Below are 26,394 nucleotides of genomic sequence, written 5' to 3'. Positions count from 1 at the left end.
TTAAAGGTAGATATGTCTTGAGCTAATGGTTGAATTAAGAAGTTGTATTAGGTGTTAGGTACATTACTTAAACAATTGGATGACTTCAATCTTTTGGTTGGCCTGGCGCATTATTCAATAGTAATAAAATTTTGACATTAAGATTTTTCCACTTTAAATAGTTTTCCACAGCTGGCATAAAACAATTTAGAAACCATCCTTGAAATAAACCAGCGGTTACCCAAGCTTTTTTATTTACACCTTTCATTGCACAAGGATTAGAGGATCTATAAACTAGCATAAGTTTTATCATGTAATCTCCATTCCCCATTCTCAGTGTCGATCTGCCAACCTGCACATAAGTAACATTACATGATGTTTTGATGCCTTAAAACCTGGTGCAGTTTTGTCTTCTTTTTTGAAATAAATGTTCTGTTGGGCATTTTTTCCACCAAAGACATGACTCATCAGCAGTGAAAACTTGATGTGGAGTGTACCTGAGTTCTTCAATAATTTTTTGAAATTCCTCTGCATACTTCTTGGCAGCTTAATTATCATCTGATGCACTTTCCCCTTGTAATTCTTATATCGACGAGAAGTGGTTTTTAAATCTCTCAAACTAACTTTTACTGGCAAGAAACTCTAGAATAACAGATGCTCCATTTTCTTTTAAATGGTTATAAATTTTTAGTGCCTTTTGTTTTTTTACATTGCCCTCTAAGGGGGATCTGTTTTTTACTGCTATAGTCAATCCAAATACTCAGTGCTTTTCCCATTTTCGCAATTATTGGCACTTGATGATGGGCTATCATATTTGCGAAATTGAAAGATCCTGCAGCAACAACAGTTCTAATTTCCTGTTAATTTTTCTTGATGGTCTCGATTGTTAATTTAAACTTTTTGCAACGTATGATACCTTTTCCTGTTTTTTTAAGACAATCCAAAATTTGTATTTTTGATTCTAGAGAAATAATGATTCATTTGAGCGGTGTTTTTTTACTTTCATTAGGCATAATTCAGTTTTAATTTAGAATTAGCATTAGTAGAGGCATATGACGCAAGGAAGCAAGCTTATAGAAAATCAAACAAGAAAAAAAAAAACCTCTCCTCCCATTTCACCCAATCCATTCAGTCCAAATGTTTGTCTAGTTCTGAATTGAATTTATTTAAGCTGTCCACTTCTATAACAACAAAGGAAGTTTGTTCCAGCAATCAACCACCCACTGAGTAAAGGAAAATTGACACATTTATTCTACAAGCAACTTTCCTCAATTTGAATTTGTGTTCCCTCAGGTAATTAGTCCTCCGTAGGCGAGTGGGCAGGAGCGGGAGTGCAGTAGCACACACTCTTTGAGTAGACCGGGGTTCAAGCCCCTGACTGCTGAATACGGTCGATCTGCCAACCCGCACTGGACCAGCGTGGTAGATTATGGTCCATTTCCCTCAACATGAATTGTTGAGGAGGCTTCCATCCTGCAGTGGGTTGATAATGGCTGCACTTTACTTTACTTTAGGTAATTAGTCTGGGCAAGAGGAAGAATCCCATCAGCAGTGAGCTTGCTTAAACCATCCAAGGCCTTATATACCTCAATCAGATCACCTCGCAGGTGCCTAAGCTCCAGATACTGAAAATTGCAGGAAAATTGCCTTTCTTCATAAGAGCAACCTGTTGTTCCATTGCCCATTCTCAGTGCCTTTGTCTGTACTCGTTCCAGCAGCTTTATATCCTTCCTAAAATGAGGCCTCCAGACCTGTATACAGTATTCAAGGTGCGGCCTGACCACTGCTTTATACAAGGGGATAATCACCTCCTTAGCCTTGCTAGAAAAATTCCTGACAAGACAGATCACTGACAAGACACCATGAGCTACTCAGAAAACGTCATATCTGCCTGCACAATTATCCCCAGGTCCTTTTCATTCTCTACCACTGTCAGTGTAATACCACACAGTTCATATGTTACTCTGGGGTTACTGCTTCTCATATACAGTATTTTACATTTGTCAATGTTAAACATCACTTGCCACCTCTCAGCACATCTGCTCAACTTTTCTAGATCCTGTGGCAGCAGTGTACTCTCATCAGTGTCATTAACAACCCTACCAACTTTCACATCATCTGCCACCTTGGACATTAAGCCTGATATACCTTTATCAATATTATTAATAAATACAAAAAACAACAATTGGTCCAACAATGAAGAACAATCCATGAACGGCAGTGTCCACTGATTACCACTCGCTCTCTTCTCCCACTCAGCCATCCTTTTAGCAGCAATTTTCCCTTATGCCATACTGCTCCAATTTGCACAGTAGTCTTCCATGCGCAACAGTATCAAAAAATTTCCTAAAATCCAATTTGATATATGATATCAAAATTATTTTTTGCATCATAGTATCCGATCAAATTGTCATACAAGATTTCGCCCAACAAACCCATGCTGTGTCTGAACTATAACTGCAGTCTTGTCTAGATGATCCTACTGTGCTTCTTTAACCAGTGTCTCCATTAATTTCCCTGGAAGAGAAGTTAAACTTACAGGTCGGTAATTGCCCATGTCACCCTTTGATCAATCTTTGTGAATTTGGTTGCACATTTCCAGTCCATGGGGATCTCCCCCGAGTCAAGGAAGCTCTCAAAATTATGGCTAATTGTTTGCTTACATCCTTTGCTGCCATCTTTAATATAAATGGATAGATCCCATCCACCCCAGGTTCCTTTCTTATGTTTAACTTCAAAAATTTGTCCTCCACTTTGTTCTCAGTTACTACAAAATCATCCCTATTAAAATTTAATAAGCTTCTGTCCTCCACTTCCCTACAGAATTCCTGGTGTGAATGTAGATGCAAAATACTTGTACAGTTTAGTTTGTCAGATATCTGAGTAGGATCATCAACAGCTGAACCATCGATCAAGTGGACCAATCTGATTCATCCCCTTCCTAACCCTTCCTTCCAAGAGCTTATATAAGTAAAGAAGTTCTTGTGTTTTTCTTAGCATCCTTTCTCAAAGATTTCTCTAAATCTGCCTTCACTTGCCTAACCTCCTTTGTGACTTCATTACAGACTAGCTTATATCTACCATAGGCTTCTACGTTGCCTGATAATTTATACAGATCCCATGCATTTTTATTCTCGGCCACGAGTCTCATTAGTTCATCTGACATTCACTTAGACCTTGAAGAGTATTTCTTACTTGGTATGAAAAGCCTAGTAGTTTCCAGGATTATATCCTTTAAATTTTCTCATTTAAAATTTTCTGTTGATAGCATCATCAGTTGATCCCACTGTATAGAATTTAAAAACTGTCTGAAACCACCGCAGTCACCTTTATGGAAGCAGAATCTCTTCCCTTTACCCCTGATGGTCGTCACATCTTTAAGTAAATCACTATCAGTACGCTGTGATCACTGCCACTTACTGGATCCTGTATCTGCAAATTCTTAATGACATGATATATATCATATATGACATATCATATTAATACATACACTGAGTGATCACTGAATTCTGACAACCTACCTAATACTTCGTAGGGTAGGTTGCTCTCAGTACAGCAGCTATCTGACATGGCATTGATGCAACAAGATGTCGGAAGCGTTCGGGAGGTATGGCCAACCAAGCTGTGTGTAATATGGCTAGCAATTCAGGTATGGAGGTGACTGGTGTATCCAGATGCCTCATATGCCTTTCCATAGTGTCCCACAATTGCTCTATGGGATTGATATCGGGGGAATTCAGAGGCCAATCGATATGCTGGAAGTTGGAACTGTGTTCCTCAAATCATTCCTGCACATCAAATGCCCGATGGCCCGGTGAATTGTCATCTTGGAAGACACCATCGCCATTGGGGAAAAATGTAACATAGTGGGATGTACAAGTCAGCAAGCAGTTGACCATAACGGAGACCAGTGAAGCGTTGTTCCATATGCACCAGGGGTCCACGTTTCTGCAAGTGAAACATGCCTCACACCATATCAGTACACTGATGCAACTGCCTCCACTGGCCTGCACTTTTGATACCATTCATGATGGATGAAGAGCCTCATGTTGTTGACGCCAAATCCGTACACAACTATCCATGGTGTAGAGTAAATGTGACTTTCTGAATTCAGGCTATGATTACTTGCCTGGTGCATGCTCTTTGCACCAGGTGAGTCTTTTATGCTGATGAAGCTTGGTTAGGAGAGGATGTAGTAGGGGTCATCTACTCTTTGTTTGTTTATTATTTGGTTTTTATGCGCATTAGCAACTAAGGCCATATTGCTCCGGGGATATGCGGTTGTCATTCCCTGACTTTTCCGCATCCTCCATATTTGGTGGTCACGGGCTCGAACCCAGTCTAATCAAGAAGCATGTGCTATGCACTGCTGCTCCTGCCCATCTGGCTAATCGCCGGGTCATTAGCATTAGTAGAGGCATGATGCAAGAAAGCAAGCTTATTCAGCATCAGCCAAAAAAAAAAAAAAAAAAAAAAACACACACACCACTCCCATTTCGCCCCTCCGTTCGTTCGAAATACCTGTCCAGTTGAGCTTTAAATTTGTTTAGGCTATCAACTTCAACAACAAGTGATGGAAGTCGGTTCCACCAACCAACCACCCGCTGGCCAAAGGCAAATTTCCGCACATCTATCCGACATCCGTCCTTCCTCAATTTGAATTTATGCCCTCTGAGGTGATTATTCTGAGCAAGATGAAGAATCCCATTGGCATTGAGCATGCTTAAACCATTCAAAGCCTTATACACCTCTATCAGATCACCTCGCCGGTGCCTAGTCTCCAGACTCTGTAATTTGCAAAACTTAAGCCTTTCTTCGTAAGAGCAACCCTTTCCATTCACTAATCTTGTTGCCAAGATTGTAAGAGCAACCCTTTCCATTCACTAATCTTGTTGCCCTTCTCTGTACCCGTTCCAGCAGCTCTACATCCTTCTTGAAATGAGGCCTCCAGACCTGTACACAGTACTCAAGATGTGGCCTAACCATTGCCTTATACAAGGGAATAATCACCTCCTTATCCCTGCTAGAAAAATTCCTGTATATCATTGACAAGACACCATGAGCTACTCTTGCAGCTCGTCTGCACTGCTCAGAGAACTTCATATCTGCCTGCACAATTACCCCCAGGTCCTTTTCATTCTCCACCACTGTCAGTGTAGTACCGCAGAGTTGATACGTTGCTCTGGGGTTACTGTTTCCCATATGTAGTACTTTACATTTGTCAATGTTAAACTTCATTTGCCACCTCTCAGCCCATCTGTTCAACCTTTCCAGATCCTGTTGCAGCAGCATAGCGTCAGTACTATACCAGTAGTCTATACATCTACTGGTATAGCCCATACGTGCGAGCATGGTCATGCCAGATATTGTTCCGGGTTGGCCCATGTTGTATTGGGTAGTCAATGCTTCAACAGTGCTGTGCCTGTTCGCCTGTATGAATCGTTGGACCCGGTGCTCACCTCTAACATCAACCTTTCGCTGATATTTGCAGTTTTGCCATTGGGTCATTGTTTGACCATTTTGACACCAGTCCTGGTACACTTTAAACAACGGCGGCTCTCGAACACCCCACCAGTTCAGCTGTTTGGGAAATCGAGGCAACAGCTCATCAAGCTCCCACAATCTGTCCTTTATCAAAGTCCAATAAATCCTTCCTTTTACCCATCACGCCTGGAATTTTACTACCTACTGAACCACTGACACCTTATCTATACTACGTAGGTCAACTAACTGCGCACTCTCTTACCTCACGTGGTCATTGGATTGCATTCAGTTTTCATAGGGGTGGTCATAATTCAGTGATCAGTGTATGATCTGATTAATGTAATATGATTAGTTAAGAAACAGGTGCACACGTATCATAATGAAAGGGTACAATAATAAACAACCAAAATTCATAGGAAAGTGATAACATTACATATTGATGGAAGCTTACAGTTTTAGGGCAGAAACAAGCTGGCATACAGTACGAACCGGTCACACAACATTAGTCTGGATACATAATGACCACTTACCACCTATCAGCTAGAGATAAATTTGTTAATGTTTTGTAACCAATATAATTACTGTGGTTTCTTAAAAATGTTTCTTAACATATATAATTATAGTTTCTTGATATTTCTTTAGTATTATATAATTACTTTAGTTTAATTAATTAATGTTAATTAATGTTCTTAACCTCCATCAAATTAGCTTTATTTAAATTCACATTTGCTTCTTTAAAGGTTATGCATCCGTGTCTAATCTATACAGCTTTAGAAATTATTCTCTTTCAAACTGTAAAACTACTTGTCATGATGGGTACTTGTACAACTTTTCTGTATACAATAAAGATCATTTATTTATTTAGTAGTTTATATTTATTCAGAAGTAAGTTTTGTTTATGAAAATTTCACTGTCATTCAAATTGTGCCACCATACCTTATGCACCCAGATCAGGGTGCCTCTGTGATGCCTATTTCAAAAGCTATGTAACACATACCAACAAACTGAATGGCTCTCATCAAACTTCCTCTTATTATGCTTCGAGAAAATTCCAGATTTGCTGTACCTCACTGCTTTTTTCCCCTCGACATTACTCATTATACATATATGCAACTATGAGAAGAGAAGAATCACCGACCACCTCATCCAGATTTGGCAGAGGAGATGGAGCAACACAGAAAAAGGTGCAGTGACCAGAAGATTCCTCCCCACTGTCACCAAGCTGTACCCTAAGGCGCCAGTGTGGTTTCACCCTGGTCGAAATACCACCTTTCTCCTTACAGGACACGGCCCGTTTAAAGCTAAACTTCACCAACTTGGTATCATAAATAACGCGGACTGTCCCTGTGGCAACCCGGAGTCCTGGAGACACTTAATGTTTGAGTGCGATTTGTATGACGACCTGCGACTACAGCTAATAACGTCAATCCAATATATCCCAGACAACCAAGAACCCAGACTGCTAGACACTCAAGAGGACTACAAGGCACTCAGTCAATATGCCCAGGATCTATTTTCTAGAAGGAAAACAATGATAGAAATATACCAAAGGCAACCCAACTAGGAAGAATGCAGGAGGTCAAACAAGTAATAAAAAAAAAAAAAAAAAAAACACAAGCAATAAACTCACCATACCACAGAAAGACAAGACTTGAGGATGATTTGAATGGCCTACTATCGACCCAAAACTGCACTCCCTTGTGCGGTTTTTTTTTTTTTTTTTTTTCGGGGAGCGGGAGGGGAGGGGGTATTTGCTCTTCTCCTCTCCTCGCCTCCCCATATTTTCACTCTGGTGGGGCATGGGCATGCCCCACTGAAAATGTGGGGTCACCTCTCTATCCGACCCCTCTTCTTCCTATTTCATCCCCCCAGTCTTCACCCTCCCCTCCCAACACTTTCTCTTGTACAGCGACTGCCCCAGATGTCCAAATTTAAATCACATCAAATTTTGCCCGACCTTTTAGGCTCTCTACAAATAGTTCTTTCAGCGTAAAACCCCACGCAGCGCTTTCTAAATGCAATTTTACTTAAACCGATAACTCCAACTTAGCGATAACTCCAACCTTTATTTTAGGTCCTCGTCACCGAAATCCCAGGAAAGTAAGTGGCAGGACCTGCCAGAGTATAATTAGTCTCTTGGTACACCCGGCCGGCGTCCCCGTCGCTAGGTATGGTAACGCCGGGTCCCACTGGGGGCCCGGCGGCCAACAGGCCGGATGAACAATGGGCACAACAAACTACATGCCACATGACCCATACATTATTTTTAAACCTCTGGCATAGACAGGGTACTGTCACTCGATACAAAGAACATACGCGGAGATGGGAGAAATCCCCGGAGCCGTCAGACCCTCAACATACCTATACCTATACATATATGAGATAACGTTTTGTTGTTATACTCATTATACTCGCTAAGTAAAGCTTCAGATCGCCTAATGATATCTTCTTGATATCATTAGTATCAAAATGGACAAGATCATCTTTTGTGCTTAGATAATTGCAGAATATCCTGAACCTTTGCGTTTAGCACACGCGCACACGTACTATTTGACCTCACTGCATAAAATATTCCTAGCTTCCCTCAACAACAGTCACTCAGAATAAAAATGTTAGCTAATGTATGCATTGTGGTTTCAAGAGCATTAGCAAACACGAATAATTCCATGATTTATAAAAAAAAACAATAATAATAATAAATCTCCGACTTTTATATGCACAAACAGAGAATTTTTTTTTTTTTTTTTTTGTCTAATTCAGTGCATCCACTACATTGCCCATTCATTCCTTCAACTAATGCATGGCAACAAACAATATCTGGTGCTTCAGCTACAAAGGTCTATGGACAGATTATGTAATATGTAATAAATAAATAACAAACATCCAGATTTCTATTGGTCCAATTTTAATGAAATTTGGGAAAGCTTGGCAAATCATGCTAAAGAGCAAAATATAAATCCATAATTAATGCTGCCAACTCTGACCAATTAGAACTTTAAACATAGATAAAATTAAATTACAAATAAAATACATAAAATCGACTGTAAGATATAATATAATTTAAAATTTAAAATACAATAAATCATATGAATATATTAAAATAATAAAAATATTATACATTAAAAGCATTAAACCTGTACTACTCTAAAACTGAAGCTTTCGGCAGCATCTGCAGCCTTTCTCAACATAAGTAGTGCTACATCAACAATTCATTATAAAGTATTAAACCTTCCCAGCAGACCCAGTGTGTACTATGGTACCTGCGCATGCTTCGTTTCCTGTATATCAGCACTGGAAGTGGCTCAGGGCTGTACAACTTTAAAACGCTTATCCGTATCCAGGATAACGGTCTCAATCATTACATTAATCCTACAACCCTTATCCCTATTCAGGCTATGATTACGCAAGAAAAAAATCCTTAGGCTCTCCACCCAATTCCGGTTCCAGAAACCCTCTACCTTATCTGTAATTACAGCTCCTTCGGCTGTTATCCCATACCCAGTTTTTCAGGCATGTTCTGCCACGGCTGACCCCGAGACATTAGCCAATCTAAGCACCCTGCTATGGTCCCCCAATCTATCGCATAATCTGCGCTTAGTCTCACCTATGTAACATCCCCCACAATCCGGACACTGAATTTTGTAGACAACCCCACTGTTGTCAACTCCCACAACAGGGTCTTTAACTGCCGCCATCGCCGTGTGCAGTCATACCAAATACGTACACAACGTATTTGGTATGACTGTAGGATGCGGGCTATTGGTTGCGAAATGCCCGGATAGTAGGTAATGTACGCGGTGGAGCCAAGTACTCCCTCCTCCCTCTGAGTACCATGTCCACAACAACCTTCAATCACATTCCGGGGGTATCCACATCACACAGGGTTGGCCATGACCCATTTAATTTCTTCCTCCCTATCCTCCGAGGTAGAGCAGTGCGACCAAACCCTGCTCATTAAAGCCCTACACTCTTCTTATGACCTCCAGTCTGGGCAGAACCAAAATGAGTATACTGGGCCTGACACATCTTCCTAAACACTCTTGTTTTTAATTGTCGGCTCACCCTGTAATCCAGACATCCAAAAATGGTAGAGTGCCTTCCCCCCCACTCGACCTCAGAGGTAAACTTTATAAAGGGGGAACCACAATTAAGCCAATTGAGAACCTCTGGCCCACGTCCCCTACATAGTATAGCGAACGTATCGTCCACATACCTCTTCCACACCTGCAGGAGCAGTGGACCAGAGGAGTTTAACATCCTATTCTCAAATTCTTCCATTGCTAAATTAGCAATGACTACGCTAATAAGGTGAACCCATAGCCACGCCCCGGATCTGTTGATACATCACACCTACAAATACCATAGTGGTGCCGGACAAACACAAACTAACACCATTCACATATGTCCTATACACTCAAATTCGTCCCATCTCTCAAAGTATTATCACCCTCCAAGGCTGTGTGCACACAATCCAAAGCATGATCCCCTGGAATACACGTGAATAACGACACCACATCAAATGATATCAAAATTTCTTCTTCTTCAATGTTCTGATCCTGGGCAAAACTGTATAAATTCCTGACTATTCTTCACTGTCCAGCTAATCTGGCCCAAAACAGGAGAAACTAAACCAGCCAAAAATCTAGAAAGGGCGTGCGTCGGGCTGCCCACAAATGATACAATTGGTCTCAACGGCACACCTACCTTATGCACTTTAGGTAAACCATAGAATCTGAGTAACTTACAACCCGACGCACATAATCTCCAAGAAACTTCCTCCGATATCTTGTTCGTCTTGTGCCACTTCTGTACCAGCTTATTGGTCTGTTGCTCCAGCCCCACTAAAGGATTCCTATTTACCACTTTGTATGTGGACGTATCATTCAATAAATCAAGGACCTTCTCCAGATAGTTATCGATGTCTAACACCACCATCGCTCTACCTTTGTCCGCCAGCAACACCAAGATTGGGAGAACATAGCAGGGCACTTAAATTGGCTAATGTCTCTGGATCGGCCATGGCGGATCATGCCTGGGAAACCGGGCATGGAATAAATAGAATTATTACTGTATTGCTACTGTTATATTCCTCCTCTGTAAGGCTTAGGCTGTTCTGAGAGAGAGACAGTCAGAAGTAGATGGGAATCACCAAGAAAGATAAGAATGGTGATATCCAGCTCAGGATCCTGGGTGTGCCAAGCCCATACTCACCAGATGTGAGCCCCTATGAAAATCCATCCTTTGTGAATTGAGTCATTACATGCAGATGGAAAATGAGAAATGTCAGATTTCTATTGGTCTGATTTTAATGATATTTGATGTCTCGACAAATATTTACAAAATTACCCAAATATAAAACTTTTGTGCATTAGAATTAGCAGTAATAGAGGTATATGATGCAAGAAAGCAAGCTTATATAATATCAGACAAAAAAAAAAACCTTCCCATTTCACCCAACCATTCAATTCATATGATTGTCTAGTTCTGCCTTAAAATTATTTAAGTTTTCGAGCTCAACTACAACAAATGGAAGTTTGTTCTATCTATCAACTATCTGCTGGCTAAAGGCAAATTTCCAAAAATCTGTCTTTCATCAATTTGAATTTTTGTATGCTTAAGTGAGTAATCTGAGCATGAGGAAGCATCCTATCAACATTGAGCTTACTCAAAGCATTCAAGGCCTTATACACCTCAATTAGATTACCTTGCAGGTGCCTAGTCTCCAGATGCTGCAATTTGCAGAACTTAAGTCTTTCTTGGTAAGAGCAACCAGTTGTTCCACTCACCAATCTCACTGCCCTTCTCTATTCTTCCCAGCAGCTCTACATCCTTCTTAAAATGAGGCCTCCAGATCTGTATACAATACTCAAGGTGTGGCCTGACTATTGCCTTATATAAGGGGATAATTACCTCCTTATCCCTGCTAGAAAAATTCCTGTATATCATTGACAAGACACCATGAGCTACTCTTGCAGACTGTCTGCACTGCTCAGAAAACTTCATATCTGACTGCACAATTACCACCCGGTCCTTTTCATTCTCTACTACCCTAAGTGTAGTAGTATCACACAGTTGGTATGTTACTCTCGGGTTACTGCTACCCAGTGCTTTTTTTGAGACGGTATGCAACGGTACAGTGTACCGGCACCTTTATTAACAGTGACGTGTGACGTTTGGACGTGTGGCTGCCATGCACGGAAACTGAACTTGGCTTGTTATAACGTAAGATCACTTATCGGTGAAGAGAGGATATTAGAGCTGGAAAAGGAATTAGAAAAAAAAGTGAAATGGAATATCATCGGTTTGGCTGAAACAAGAAGAAGAAATGAATCACTTCTAAGTTTAACAAGTGGAAATCTGCTGTACACCAATGGAAACAGTGAAAGGAGTGAAGGTGGAGTTGGGTTTCTGGTCTATAAAGATTTTAAAAACAACATTTTGGAATTCAGAAATACATCACCAAGGGTGTCAAGACTAATACTCAAGATTTCTAAGAGGTACAAGCTAAAGATTATAATGATTTATGCACCAACATCGAGCCATGATGATGAAGAGGTTGAAGAAATGTACACCGAAACTGAGAGTCTTCTAGATGAGCATAAAACCCACTACATTATTATTATTGGGGGAATTCAATGCTAAGGTTGGAAAAAGACAAAATAGTGCAGAAAGGGGAACTATAGGAAATTTTGAAATTGGTGAAAGAAATGAAAAAGGTGAAAGACTTGTGGAATTTGCAGAATCTCAAGGACTGTCAGTAATGAACACTTGTTTCAAGAAAAGGGTGAACAGAAAGTGGACATGGAAGAGTCCAAATGGATTAACTACTAATGAAATCGACTTCATCCTCACTAACAGAAGATATATTGTGAATGATGTTACCATCCTGAATAAGGTAAATGTTGGAAGTGATCACAGAATGGTAAGATGTACACTTGATATAGATGTAGGAAAGGAAAAAACTGACTCGAGTAAATAATACAAAGGTCTTTGAGATAACAGAAGAGGAGAAAATGCAGTATGTATTGGAACTTCAGGACCAAGATATCGACGAGGAATATTACAACTTTGTGGAAGTGATAAAGACCAAGAAACCTATAGGGAAAAAGAAATCCAAAGAAGAAAAAATTAGTCAAGAAACGCTTGTCGTGATGAATCAAAGACGACAAATGAAGAGCAAGAAAAACACTGACAGGGAGAAAATTGAGTATACTGAGTTATGCAAAGCCATTAGAAAGAGACTCAGAGAGGACATAAGAAGATTTAACACAAGAAAAGTAGAACAAGCATTAAGGGAAAACAAAGGATTTAAATCAGCAGCCATGAGCAGTAATACAGAAAGGCAAATGATACTGAAACTGAAGAATAGCGATGGTGTACTTATAAACAGCAGAGAAGGCATAATTCAAATAGCAGAAGACTACTATAGAGAATTATATAAGGAACGAGGGAATGATGCCAGCAGTGGGGAAGATGGATTGCAAAGTAGCAACACATACGGCATACCCTATATTCTTCCTGATGAGGTAGAACATGCATTGAAGAAAATGAAGAATCAGAAAGCCTCAGGGGAAGATGAAGTTACTGAAGAGTTGTTAAAATTGGGAGGAAGAGACATTACACAAAAACTGGCAAGGCTCTTCACAAAGTGCATTAGAAAAGGTGTGATGCCTAAGCAGTGGAATAATGCAATCATAGTTTTGCTGCATAAGAAAGGAGATAAATCAGAAATTGGAAATTATAGACCAATTAGCTTGTTATCCCACATCTACAAGTTGTTCACAAGGGTCATTACTAACAGATTAGAAAGAATACTTGATGAGAATCAACCGAAAGAGCAAGCTGGCTTTAGGACAGGATTCTCATCTATGGATCACCTTCACGTAATATCACAGCTAACGAAGAAAGCAAATGAATACAAAACACCATTATGCCTGGCATTTGTGGATTATGAAAAGGCATTTGACTCCATACAGCATAAGGCAATGTTTCGGGCACTGCAAAGACAAGGCATAGATACCCCATATATTATGATTTAGAAGAAAATATATGAGAGTGCTACCTCCTTTATTAGACTAGACAAAAACAGTAGTAAATTTAAAATTAAGAAAGGAGTTTGACAAGGAGACACAATATCTCCGAAGCTGTTTACTGCAGCCCTTGAGGAAGCTTTCAGAAGATTAGACTGGTCACAGAAAGGAGTCAATGTGAACGGAGAGTACCTAAACCATTTACGATTTGCAGATGACATTGTGGTCATAAGCCACGATCCCAAAGAATTAGAGGAAAATCTTAATCAGTTATGCACGGTTAGTAAAGATTTTGGACTAAAGATGAATATGGCTAAAACAAAAGTAATGATGAACAAGTATGCCACAGAAAGGGAAATAATGATTGAAGGAGCAGTAATTGAAAAGGTGGAGTCATATAGTTATCTGGGACAAGTTATTAGATGTAATAATAATAAATGGCTGGAAGTCAAGAGAAGAATAAATTTTGGATGGATAGCATTCAGGAAATATAGTCGCATACTGAAGAGCAATATCCCAGTTTGTCTGAAACGTAAAATAATGAACCAATGTATACTCCCCACCATGACTTATGGAAGTGAAACTTGGGCACTCACCAAAAGAATGGAAGAGATATGGAAGGAATAAATATTTATTTATTACAGTTAAACCCTACTATTCTTCTGCACTACTGGTTACATGCTATGATATTTGCACCCGAAACTCCGATACAATAGCAGTACAAGCAGTGAGTCGTAACTTACAAAATTACAAGTTAAATTTAAAAAATAAGCTAACGAACGCTACTAAGCCTATTTAATCTATTTGTAAAACACAATTAATATGTTAATGAATCAAAAATATGATAAAATGGGTAAGAAAAACATCGTTTTCAGTAGTTCAAGAAGTCTACGTCTTCACACTTATAAACTTGTTCCCAGACATTTTTTGCTATATTATTATTATTATTAGCCATATGGTGCAAGGAAGCTTGAGGCTTATGCTGCACCAGTCAAAAAAAAAAAAAATTTTTTTTCTGAATTACTCAGAGAGAGAGAGAGAGAATACAAGCCCATACTCACCAGATGGTGAGCCCTTGGGGTTGATAATACATCTAAAAAAAGAAAGCTTATGTAATAAAATAAAAGCTTATAAGAGGTGCACTTCCTTGCACCTCTTATTTCTAGAATAAATTTGTCTATTACATGTCTCTGTGATACCTGCTGTTCTGAAATCATATTTCCTAGATCAGCTAATTCCACTCCTTTGCCATTTAAACTTCTAAAGTTCATTCACATCTCGATTCGTGTCGCAGTAGCATATTAATGAATGTCTGTCCATTCTCTGAGAAGCACAGTTTAGCTGGTTTATAAGGTTTTAGCCTATAATTGATCCCACACTATGCTCATTCATTCAGGACCCATACAGCTGAGTCCCTACCGAGGGACAACTATCACAAGAAGGTGAGGAGTAGACGACACTCGATCTGGATCCCAGTCAGTTTCCTACAAGTCTAGCATTGGAGATTTGTGGTCTCCTCTTGCTTCAATACAAAAGAATTGTTTGTGAACTTGTGTAGAAAGTATGCCATTTCTGAAATATTGAAATGAGCTTTGGTATACCTAAAAGGGTAGAGTATCTAGTAGAGGAAGTAATATAGATCTTCATGAATGGTATGATTATTCCTGACAGCCAAAGAGCAATCATAACAAGCTGAATGTTATTAGGATATATATCTAATACCTCACTCTCTTTTCTGAATAATAATTTTTTAAAAGAAAAGTCTTTGCTTTTGAACCTCAAGCCAAAATTTCACCAAATATCAAGGTGCATCCCCAATATTTAGGTATTTCTAGATTGGTTCAAACAAATTATAAATCACATAATAAAACAGAAGTGATAAGTTTGCCCACGATGTTTTTACAACACTATATGAATTATATAGACAGCGAATGAAACCAAGACTGAAAGTTGGATAAATTAGTTATTATTAAAGATAAAACTAAATAAAAACAATAATGAAATTATGCAAACCTTTCACAATTTTGTATCCTGTCAAGTTATTAATTTTAGATGGTCATACCATTCCAAAATTATAATTAGCATTAATGAAATACATACACCATTTCAGATAGATAACATTAAGAAGTATCCTATTATTTTTCAAGCATTAGTAGTTTACATTTTCCAGTGAAGTTGTAAATCAAAAAATACTATGGTACTAAATGTTAGTAACAATATATGCTAGCATTCAAATCAGCATTCTGTTACAACGTACATCATGATGACAGATGGCAAAAATACTCAAAGTTTTATATTACCTTCAGCTTGGAATTCAAGCAAGAGAAAATGATATATAAATCTTAATTTACATACGTTCATTATGCAATCTTTCAATGTTGCAGAGTTCAAATGGTCACAGCTTTTGATACAAAATAAATATCTACTCTTTAGTATCAGATGGGCATGAACAGAACAGATACAATTTAAAAGACACATAAAAGGTCCCCAAGGAATAGGGAATTAGTTTATTTCACTTTTTAATTTAGTACTGTAGTATTTGCTTAACAAGTTTCTCAACCTCAATATCATCACTAAAATATAAATTCCCCTGTTCTCCCTGAAAAACAGGAACTCTCCTGTACTACTTTAGGTTCTTTCTTGTTCTCACCTTTGTTAAGTGCAAGATACTTGAAACTGTCAAAGAAACTTGTATGCCATTTAATTTTTTTTGTAAATGTTCTGTACTGGTCAATAAAAAATAAAAAAAAAAAAAGCAGCCAAGTCTTGATAAATAAAAATTTGTTATATTCTTTCTCAAACAAGCCCAATACATGAAAAAGAATACTGGTAAATATGATTCTTACGTCCACTAATATGCCACCTCTTTGCAGTCAATTTTTATGGGTAGTTTAGAAAATAATTCTTTAAATTTCATATCACATCACAATTTCTACATTACACAGGTTTACCCATAATACATGTACCTTACTACAATTTAAGGAAGTAGATATGACACTGATCTGTTGTATTATCTGCATTATTATTTGCATGTGCTCAGAGATGGCAAAGCTGGGGAGGGTTAACATGCTCAATCTGTCTGCCTGCATCAAACCTTTCTCTTTTAGTAACAGAAGTATAATTAAAGTATGAGTATGTGTATAGTTTATCTGTGTATCTATAAACAAGCAAGCATCAAATATCCTAACGTATAATCTATAATAAGACCTTTCCACATAATGAAGACCTGCTGATACCAGATTCCTCAAAATAATGGGATCAAGCAGGGAGAATATAGTGAGGATTCTTGTATGGATATTCCAGATGTAGCTGGAATATCCACTTCAACAAATTTGGATTACCAATCAGAAAATTATATGCATAATTTTCTCTTCCTTGCTTAATTAAGCAAGGAAGAGAAATTCAACTTAATTCAACTCTTTCTTGCTTAATTAAGCAAGGAAGAGTTGAATGGCTTGGTTAATGATTTAATCTTATTTTAGAGCAACAAAAACTCCCTGAGTCTAGGTTACAAAAGTGGATGTTACTTGAAGCAGAAATTAGAGTATATCAAAAATGTCACAAAGTGTTTTCGAAATATTTCATTATGGAAGATGGCATGTGTTTCTTAAAGATATTAGTGGTCTGAATGAATGGTGCATTGAACAAAATCCTACCGAAGGTCCCAAATAAACTAATTTAAAAAGTAGTTTTTCTGCACAATGAAAATGTATCCTCATTCATTCCTCTACTTCATGCCATTGGCTTGAAATAAGAAAGTATGTCCAAAATCCTGAGAGCAACAAAGTATACCATGATCTTGTTTAGAATATCTGAGATGGTCTTACGGTAATTGGATTACTCATTGGTTTACAGTGAAGTTTCACAAAATACTGCTGTTTTCTTTGTTTATTGGACAGCCATGCAAGAGAAAAACATTATATTGTGTCACAGTGGGAAATGAGAGAGGAGTTTTTACCAGTGTAAAGTAATATAAAATATATTCCACCAGTTGAACCACAATATTCTTCTTTCACCTCCGAATATAAAGCTTAGATTAAGAAGAGTTTTGCTAAGGCTTTGGATAAAGAAGGAAGTGGATTCTGCTATCTAAGGGAAATGTTTTCCAATTTAACAGATGCAAAACTGAAAGAAGGAATTTTCATTGAACCTCAAATAAAGAAATTCCTCAAAGATGAAAGAAACCTACATGACGTTGAACTAGCAGCTCAGCAACTGTTTAAAGCAGTTGTCATGGATTTCTTGGAAGAAGGAAAGAAAATTTGGAGAAGCGGTATTAAAATCACATTGGAAGCCATTGTCACAACTTGTGAGAAAAGCCTATGAACTCTATTTTGGATGTAAGGGTAGAGATGAAGATAAAGTAAGGGCTCCAAACATTTCCCGTAGCTTGTGTTCAAGGACATTAACAGGCTGGCTTAGAGGGTAATCACAAATTGTAGTCATAGATCAATACCTTTTGCTGTTCCGGTGACATGGCAGGAACCTCGAGACCATACAAATAACTGTTAATTTTGCATGAAAGTATTTCTGGGAAATCCAAGCATAAAGTAGAGTATCCCAATATACATTGGGATACTGCTACTTTATGTTCTAAGACCAGTTCCTCACAATGATACAGTGCCCAAATCATCAGAAACTTGACTTGACTCTGATTGAGGATTGGAAAAGGGGAGGTCTCCAGAAGATGCAGAACCATAAAGAGTACAGTCTTGATACTTTGCAATATCAAGTCTTTTCAACTCTTGATACTGCACAGCTATATCTAATCACTCAGGCAGAATTGAACGATTTGGACCTCTCCAAAACCAAGGCTCAATTACCAGGATCACAATTTTGGAAGTGGAATCTTCTTGAAAGGGATGTCAAAGATGTCTTTTTATAAGAAGAAGCAATCTAACATAACAACCTATTAGTCCATAGATGGTGCTTTGGTTTATTGAAACAATGTCCAGGAATTAATGAAAGAGTTACATCTGGAGCACATCCCCAAGCAGTGGAGGCTTTTCATTGATTTATCCAACTGCTTGGATAAATCAATGAATTCCATTATGGTGTAAAACTTGAAAGCAGTTTTACACCATAATGTAAATAAGTATCCATCTATACCATTGGCCCATGCAGTTCACATGAAATAAATGTATGAGAACCTACAGGTTCTTTTGAAAAAAAAAAATATACTACCAAGGATACAAATGGAATATCTGTGCCTACCTAAAAGTGGTAGCTTTTCTGACTGGGTTGCAAGGTGGATATACTAAATACCACTGCTTTTTATTCGAATGGGACAGGGTAAAAAAATGACATCATGCAGAAACTAAGGTTGGTTTTTTGGTTTTTAATGGCGCATTGGCAGCTAAGGCCATAATGCGCCAAGTCAGGTTTAAAATGCTATTAAACATTTTGGTAGCCAAGGCTACCACGTCAAACAATTAATTATGTTAAAAAGGGATAAGTGTAAAAGCATAAAACTTAGATCTTTGTATAAAAATTAATAAATTGTAAAAAGTTAAAAACGTCAGACATATTGTGTCTGTCACCTATAATCTGACTGAGTGTAAATGGCTCAGTAAAATTATTAAAAGCAGTAAAATACGAACGTCGTGCTTCTATAAAAACAGGACATTCTATTAAAATATGATGGACGGTTAAAATAACATTGCACATCTCGCACATAGGTGGGTCATCCGCCCTCAGCAAGTAGGAATGGGTTAGATGACTATGACCTATGTGGAGCCGAGCAAGAACAACTTCCTCTCTTCGGACCCTGCGTAGACTGGACTGCCATTGCATAATTACAGGCTTAATGTGATGTAATTTATTTGTGGCCTGTCCATGCCAAGAATCTTGCCATTGGGAAAGTAGTTTAGAACGTATTATTTGCCTGTAGTCTGTATAGGGGACTGACAGGCAATAATTATCCAGGGAAATGGCTGATTTCGCAGCGGCATCAGCCGATTCATTTCCCCGGATCCCAAAAACGAATCCTTGGATCCTTGGGATCCAGCAAAAACGAATATCGAATTCTAATTTCTTGAGAGAAAAAAGAATCTGCCGAATCCTGGACAGGATCGGATGAGGGTTAAAACTCACCGATACCAGAGCCTGTAACACGCTCAATGAATCGCAATAAATCATACACCTCTGGTAGTCGCGATTTTTAATGTGATCTAGGACTGTTTGTATTGCATGCAACTCTGCAGTATAAATGCTAGTTTCTTGTGGGATCTTATAGGATAATGTTTTGTGAGGGAACACAACAGCAGATCCCACATGACATTCTAACTTTGAGCCATCTGTATAGACTGGCAGAAAGTCAGAATACTGCTGTCTATGTGATGCAAAGAGTTGCTGGTAGACAGATGGCGGTGTAGTAGCCTTCTCCCAGATCTTAAGGGAGAAGTCGCAAGTTGGGAAATAAGCATGCCAGGGTGGAAAGAATTGCCTTGGTGACTGGGCAACATTGTCTACCGTCAAGTTTAGTTCATTCAGCAGCCCTTGAATGCGAATACCAAAAGGTTTGTTGGCAGTCCGATGGGTGTTGTAGAGATTTTCCCAGCGCGGCTCAAAAACGGATGGCCACGTGGGATGATCGGGCAGGGATTTTAATTTGAAGGTGTACTGTAAGGACAACTGCTTACGTCGAAGAGACAGAGACGGTTCATTTGCTTCAACGTAAAGGCTTTGGACAGGAGATGTGCGAAATGCTCCAGTGGCTGTCCGGATGGCTTGATGGTGGATTGGATCTAACCACCGAAGTGCACTATCTCTAGCAGAACCATAAACCTGAGACCCATAGTCGAGTTTGGAGCGGACAAGTGTTCGGTAAAGACGAAGAAGGGTAGAACTATCTGCGCCCCATGAAGTTGACGAAAGGGCACGAAGGATGTTAAGACCTTTGACACATCTTGTCCTCAGCTGACGAATGTGTTGTAAAAATGTCAGCTTTTTGTCGAAAATAAGTCCAAGGAATTTGAATTCTGCTAAAACTGGGATGTTATTTTGCCCAAGCCTTAATTCTGGGTCAGGATGAAGATTACGTTTGCGACAGAAGTGTACACAAACAGTCTTCTGTGATGAAAATCTGAACCCATTAGCCAAAGACCAAGCTGTAAGATGGTCAATGGTTTTCTGCAGTTGCCTTTCATGACCCTCATATTGCACGAGTGACAAAATATAGCAAAGTCATCAACATAGAGGGCATTGTTTACAGTGGTTGGAAGTTGTTCTGCGATAGAGTTTATTTTGATTGCGAAAAGCGTGACACTTAGAACTGATCCTTGTGGGACTCCCTCTTCCTGAGAGAAAACTCGAGAGAGGGTGGATCCTAAACGGACTTGAAACTGGCGATTCAAAAGAAAGTTTTTAATAAAAAGAGGAAGATTACCTCTAAGACCAAAGTTATAGAGGTCTTTTAGAATTCCAAATCGCCAGGCTGTGTCGTACGCTTTTTCAATATCAAAGAAAACTGCTACCAAATGCTCGGATTTAATAAAAGCATCACGAATGGACGTTTCCAATCGGATTAAATGATCCAGAGTGGATCTATTTCTTCGGAAGCCGCACTGTGTCCTGGAAAGCAGACCATTTGTTTCTAAATACCATACCAGCCGAGAATTTACCATTCTTTCCAGGATCTTGCACAAACAGCTTGTCAGAGCAATAGGACGGTAGTTACTTGGATTTCTAGGATCCTTTCCTGGTTTTGGGAAGGCAAGAACGATTGCCTTCCGCCACGAATCCGGAAATTGTTTATTAAGAAAAATTCTGTTAAACAGAATTAAAAGGTGATCCTTACATTGTGGTGTGAGGTGTTTTACCATTTCGTAGTGGATGTCATCGGGCCCCACAGCACTTACGTGCGTGAGAAAGAGTGCAGCATTTAACTCCTCCTGTGAAAAGGGCTTGTTATACGATTCAAGCCCTTTTAAATAGAAGTTCAGGGGGTTTTTCTCATTTTTCTCTTTCAGGGCCAAAAACTCTGCGGGAAAAGATGTTATTGCAGAGATTTTTGCAAATGTTTCCCCCTAGAGTATTTGCTACTGCAGTTCGATCTGCAATTGGACATCCGTTATGCTCGAGGATCACAGAAGGGCATGGTGGATATTTTCCCTTCATTTTCCGGATCTTATCCCAGACTACTTTTGAGCTAGCAGCCTGAGTTATAGAAGATGTAAAACGAATCCAAGATTTCCTTTGGCTCTGACATCGTACATAACGCACTTTCGCATGTGCACGTTTAAATGTTATTAAATTTTCAGTTGAGGGATATCGGCGGAATATCCCCCAGGCTTTGTTCTGTGCTTTTCTTGCTGCTGTGCATTCGGCCAAGGTTTCGGAAATAGTGGGAACCGGCTAGATGATTTTGGGATTGCAATTGCAGCTGCTTGGACAATCGTTTCTGTGACATACATGACTGCTTCATTGATTGGCTCCTGACTGACTGTAGTGATGTCAAAGTTTGCCAGATATTGAAAGCCATTCCAGTCAGCCTGATCGATCTTCCACCGCGGTAAACTAAATGGCAGACAGAGTCTACCATTAGTTAGGGTTGTTATCACGGGGAAGTGATCGCTTCCATATGGATTTTCTTCTACCTCCCAAGTAAGTGAAGGAAGGAGAGAAGGGGAGCAGATAGAAAGATCAATGGCAGAGAATGTATGGGTAGGCATGTGGAAGAAGGTGTTTGTTCCCACATTTATGAGGGAGAGATCATTGTCAGTGAGCATATGCTCTATGACTCGTCCCCTTCCATTGATGTCAGCACTACCCCACAGAGTGTTATGTCCATTGAAATCCCCAAGAATTCAACAAAGGGAAGGCAATTGCATGATAAGATCATCAAGGTCTTTCTGGGGGATATCAATCCCAGGTGGCAAATAAACAGAGCAGACAGTTAATAAGAACCCCACTGTAAGGCGAATTGCTACAGCTTCAATGCTAGTTGTAAGCTGTAAAGGCTGAAATGGGATCTGGTTGCCGACGAGGATTGCGACTCCTCCGTGGGCAGGACCATCCACAATTCTATCCTTACGAATGATGGTAATGTTATGCATGGTGGGGTCATCATTTGCCTTTAAATAAGTCTCCTGTATGCAAAAGCAAACTGGTTTGTGCTTTTGCAGGAGTTCCTTGATGTCGTCAGTATTTTGCCGGAATCCACGACAATTCCACTGTAGGAATTTAGCCATTATTTGGACTTGGTGGGTCCATCAGGCGGCTTCCGAAGTGCTGAGGGCTTAATTTTGTCAGTCTTGGATTTATCTTTCCTGGGGAGGTATGGACGCTGTCCTGTGTCCATTTCTTCCTCAGCGAAGAGTTCCAAAACTGACTCATCATGTACCTCCTTCTGCTCAACATCCATGTTTTCCTGGGTACTAGGTGTTACTTCCCCTTTCTTATTCTTTTCTTTTGCTTTTGTTACTTGTGGAGCATTAGGAGGTACTGATATAGGAGTGGCAGCTGATTGGTCCTTCTGTTTTTGGTCCTTCGGTTTTTGGGAGCTTAAAAGATAACGTGCAATGGGAGTAAATGATTCTTTTGGAGGGACGGACATGTCCGTCTGAGTCCCAATCGAACACCTCCCTGCTACCTTCTGGGCGTAGGTAGGATTTTTGATGTTAAGAGGTTTCACTGCTTTTCTTGCCTCCTGGTACGATATGTTTAGCTCTGCCTTCAGCCATTGAATTTCTTTTTCTTCTTTCCACCTCTGGCATGCCCTTGAATGCAGAAACTAAACCATCAACAGATCTTAGAAATTTTAACTTTGAAAATATGGAAAAAACAAGCCAGACTGCAGTAAATATGACATAAATAAAGAAGCAAAGAATGCAGTGAACAGACTCGAGGAAGAGGAGAAGATTATTATGAGATAATTAAGAGGAGGATTATGAGATGATACAAAATACTACACAGATATAAACTAGTCTGCAATCAAGTCAAGAAACAGGTTAGGTAAACTAAGACAGATTATGAGAAGTCGCTGGTAAAGGTCAGAAAAATCTATTTACCTCCACTGCACATCAAGTTAAGTTTGATAAAAATATTTGTGAAAACAATGGACAAAAAAGGAGGAATTTCCTGTTTGAGGAAAAAGTTTCCTCAAATCAGTGACAGCAAGATAAAAGAGGGAATTTTTGTGGGTCCTCAAATCAAACTGCTATTCCAAGATGAGGAATTCACTAAAAAATTAAATGCTACAGGAAAAAAAAAAGGCATTTGAAAAAGTTTGCTGGACTTCATGAAACACTGAATGTTGGGAGTGGTCTCCAATGAACACAGTGAAAGGTTTCACCAAGATATTTCTCAAATGGAAAAAAGATATCGGGGAAAATGAAGTCAAAATATGTTGACAGAATAATACTGTTGGAATCTCATATGGGAGATACTAATGGACAATTATAACAGGCAAAAAACAACAAAATAAATGTTTTGTTATTTGATAAACATTTTTGTAAATAGAATGTAGTTAATGGACCCATTGTCCAATATTTAGTACTATATGAAACATTTTCTTAAAACGTGAATTTTTTTTTACTATAAACTTAGTTTTTGACTTTAATCCCTTCTTCCTTAAAATTGGTGGGGGTTACAGCAATATGGTTACCATATTTGAATTCAGTAATGTTAAATCTACAAGATTAACTCTGAATTTTAACAAGGAGTGAAAAAAAAAAAAATTTTTTTTCCCCCGACCAGTGTAATCTTGAAAGGTTCCTAGCCACCAGATGTTGCAATTTGCAGAACCGAAGCATTTATTGATAAGAGCAGTCCTTTTCTGCCCCTCCCCAATCTCATCACCCTTCTCTGTACTAGTTCCAGCAGCTCTGCATCCTTCTTAAAATGAGGCATCCAGACCTGTATACAGTACTGAAGGTGTAGCCTGACTACTGCCTTATATAACGGGATACTCACCTCCTAATCCCTGCTAGCAAAATTCCTGTCTATCATCGACATGACATAACATAAATCCCATGAGCTGTCCTGGCAGCCTGTCTGCACTGCTCAAAGAACTTCATATTAGACTGCACAGTTACCTACAGTTCTTTTCATTTTCCACTTCCCTGAAAACACATACCACACAGTTGATATTACTCTGGGATTACTGCTACCCATGTGCAGTATCTTTCACTGGTCAATGTTAAACTTCAATTGCCATTTCTCAGCCCATCTGCCTAACTTTTCTAGATCATGTTGCAGTGGTATATTGTCATTGACCACCCTGCCAACCTTTGTATCATTTGCAAACTGGCACATATACCATTCATCAATATCATTAATAAAACAACAGTGGGTCCAACTGAATCCTAGCAGTAACTTTCCCTTAATGCAACACTGCTCCAATTTGTACAGCAGTCCTTCATGTACAACAGTATCAAAAGCTTTCCTGAAATCCAATTACATGATATTGAATTAGTAAATAAATAAGAGGAGTCAACCTCAATATAGTACGTGGACCACTTCCGTATGATACCCTCCAGAAATTAAAACGGAAAAAACGAAAAATCGAAAACTTACCGGAACATTAAAGTAAAATATAAATAATTAAAGAAAAATATAAATAATTAAATAATCAATTTAACACAATTCAAAATCAATTAAAAACAATTAAAATTCAAATTAACGCAATTAAAAGAATCTAACGAAAATATTCAAAACGATTTTTGAATATTTTCAAAAATCGTTTTGAATATTTTCGTTAGATTCTTTTAATTGCGTTAATTTGAATTTTAATTGTTTTTAATTGATTTTGAATTGTGTTAAATTGATTATTTAATTATTTATATTTTTCTTTAATTATTTATATTTTACTTTAATGTTCCGGTAAGTTTTCGATTTTTCGTTTTTTCCGTTTTAATTTCTGGAGGGTATCATACGGAAGTGTTCCACGTACTATATTGAGGTTGACTCCTCTTATTTATTTACTAATATTATTTTCAACGTAGAACATATTGAGTTTCACAGCTCTGATTCATACTATCTAATGATATTGAATTATAATTTTTTGCTTCCAGGTCCTTTGTCACTGCATCATAGTGCCCAATCAAACTGGTCAGACCTCATTGTAACAAACCCATGCTGTGACTGAAGTATAATTGCACTCCTATCTAGATGGCCCTGCATCACATTTTAAATCATTGACTTCATTATTTTCCCTGGAACAGAAGTTAAAAGCTAACAGGTCTGTAATTACTCCCTTTAAGAATTGGTGAATATCTACTATTACTATCTTTACATACATTCATATAAATCTAGTCCACAGGGACCTTCCTGAATCAAAAAATGCTCTCATAATTATGGCTAATGTCTTCTCTTGATGGCAACTTGTTGTGCTTACCTCCTTTGCTACCTCCCTTAATATAATTGGATAGTTTTGATCTCAATTAGTGCACATCTGATGGCATGTGAATAACGGAGCCATTCTAAGTGAAGAGTACAACCTAAAGGTTTAAAAAGTTATAATTTAAAAGTATGGACAGAACTAAGTTTTCACTCCATGCAGTAAAAACCACATGGCAACCCATACAAAACTGCTTCAGTAGTTGCAAGTTATCAGATATGCATTAATAGCAACAACCTACAGAATTATAAAATTTTTGATAATGTTATTTGTTGAAGAGCAGATACTTAAAGTTCATTTTATCAAGTTCTTTAGGCCATAATGTTATGGCCTTAAGATCTTGATAAATTCACATGGAAGCTGAAAGCTACTATAAATTCAATAATTTGACTATTATTAAATTTACATCTAAGATTTTCTGTTAAAATAAACATCTGAAATTTTAACATACAACTTAATTTTCTTTTTATACACCTTTTATATTTTCAACAGCCCTTCAAGGTGATCACTTAACAAATAAGTTTATTGTGATTCAGTTATAGCCATTCTCTTGCTTGGATG

The 26,394-nt window shown here is 38.5% G+C and overlaps 1 protein-coding gene across 3 annotated transcripts in view; it reads right to left on the bottom strand.

The window, feature by feature from the left end:
- LOC150074975 (ATP-binding cassette sub-family C member 1-like) overlaps positions 1 to 26,394 on the bottom strand; it is an 889,139-nt gene that overhangs the window by 111,694 nt on the left and 751,051 nt on the right. The gene's annotated exons all lie outside the window — the stretch shown is intronic.

Source organism: Mastigoproctus giganteus, chromosome 14 (genome assembly GCF_048544385.1).
Source record: "Mastigoproctus giganteus isolate SK-2022 chromosome 14, ASM4854438v1, whole genome shotgun sequence".
In the NCBI taxonomy this organism is placed as follows: Eukaryota; Metazoa; Arthropoda; class Arachnida; order Uropygi; family Thelyphonidae; genus Mastigoproctus; species Mastigoproctus giganteus.
This window is presented reverse-complemented; position numbering and strand designations above follow the sequence as displayed.